Here is a 2,185-nt window from a genome sequence, read left to right on the forward strand (position 1 = left end):
GGGAGGAAGAGGGGGGGGGGGGGGGCAATCAAGCATCTCCCCTCCCTGCACCATACCAGGCCACATGCCCTCAACATTGGGAGGGTGCTTTTGCAGGCCCCGCCCCCCTAGAAAAGCATCTTGTCCCCATACCGATGAGGACAAGGGCCTCCTCCGCCACAACCCTGACCTGGTGGTTGTGGGGGTCTGCGGCCAGGGGTGCTTATTTTCCTCAGGGTACCCACTTTAAAAAAGGGTCACCCAGAAGCTGCCCCCCCTTGTGAATAAATAAGGGGTACTTGTACCCTTACTCATTCACTAAAGGGTTAAAGATGTTAAATGTAAATAAAGAGACCAGACTTTTAGAAAAAATCCTTTAATTGGAAAAAAACAAAAAAGGGTTTCTGACCATTCCTATTTCAGCTGTGTGTTTGGCTCAGCTGAGCCAAAGCATATGTGTTAGACTTGACTGAGCTGTTCGGCTGCCTTCAGGTGCTGTACGGGCTATTGTGAATAGCCCATACAGCAGAACCGAAGGGCTCTGGTGGCTGTAGAGAGCCGAAGGATTAGCCGAAGCTACGGCTATATCCTTAGGCTCAATAGTGAATAACCCTCTAAAACTTGTAAACATCAAGAAGCAACATCCATTGCGAGTGATTTAATTTTAATCAGCATTTGTAATGGCCTGAAATCCCTTTGACTTTACAGAGTAAGATTTATATTAAAGTCACTGTCCTAGAGGAGTGCACACTGTAGCTGATAGGATATGAATGGTAAGACGCCTGAAAGGCAACACGCACTAGAATTCTTCAGTAGTGACAGCCATTATGAACCTAAGTGCTCAGGAAACATTACAAAACAGTCTTTTCTGTACGATCCTTTGGGAGGATATTATCCAACAAACAAGTTCACATTAGACATACTCTACATCCACAGCACTGACATTGAGTTTTTTTTTTTTTTCCCCCTGCCACAGACACCACCAATGCTGGGCCATATTTTCCTTTGCCATTGTTAGCCCCATATTTTCTTGCTACAAACTATTAGGTTTATTTATAAACAATTTACAGGGCTACTCGCCCTGTGTAACTCCATGAACGTTCTTTCCAAGTCAAATGTACTATATGTAAAATACCACATTATGGCCTCTAGATGGCGCTGAAGAGCACAGGAAAAAAAAATCATGTATTTCCTATTCCCCTCAGCTCTATCTAGTGACAATAATGTAGTATATGATGACATTCAAAAAATACATTAGATCCAAAAAGAAAATATACTAAGAACATTCGTTTTGTGCCTCCATATGCTGTGAATGGTTCTACAAACTGTTTATAAATAGACCCGTGTGTATCGCTATTCAACTAATAGTCAATAAGCGCACCACAGTCATTGGGATTGATTTACTAAAAGCAAAAAAAAAACTGTTCACTTTGCAGGGAATTTCCCTTCGCCTAATAAATAACGTGAACTTTTGCTGACTTAAATTATGCAATTACGTGCAAGAATTTTGTAAAATTTTTTTTACTTTCCTTACATGCAATTGGGTATTCTTTGCAAAATGAATATTTACCACATTCACTAAGCAAAGGGAAAGTTCCCTTGCAAACTGAACATCCCATTTGTTTTAGTAAATCAACCTCAATTTGCCACCACTGCAAACACCTCAATTTCAGTGATTAGCCCTTGAAATGCCACCTCTTTGCAGTTTGCTAGCCCCTTCAGTTATTCAAGCAGTTGGATGGGTCAAATACCTATTTTTTCCCACCACATACTGCTGTTACTCTAGCCAGCTCATACATGCTGTAGTGATATACGATCCAGTGGTAGACGTAGCAGGTAATCCACATACCTGGAAATGTGGAATACATGCAGAAACTGGGGTGTAGCCTAGAGGTGGTGTTCCAATAAAACAGTAGCCCGAAAGGTATAAGTAATAGAGTCTTCTTTTGGAAGGCATGTAATTATGCTGATGGGGCGAGACCCCACAGAGCCCTAGTGAGACACCCAAAGAGTCCTGGTGAGACACCACAGAGCCCTGAAAAAAAAAAAAAAAACCAGGGCTCTGTGGAGTCTCCCCAGCCTGGTTAGACCCCTCAGAGCCCTGGTGAGACCCCAAGAAGCACTGGTAAAACCAGGGCTCTGCAGGGTCTCACCAGGGCTCTGTAAAGATCTCTGGGGTCTCACCAGGGCACTGTGGAGCCTCACC

This window comes from Nanorana parkeri, unplaced genomic scaffold (assembly GCF_000935625.1).
Source record: "Nanorana parkeri isolate BGI_ZX_2015 unplaced genomic scaffold, ASM93562v1 scaffold1497, whole genome shotgun sequence".
In the NCBI taxonomy this organism is placed as follows: domain Eukaryota; kingdom Metazoa; phylum Chordata; class Amphibia; order Anura; family Dicroglossidae; genus Nanorana; species Nanorana parkeri.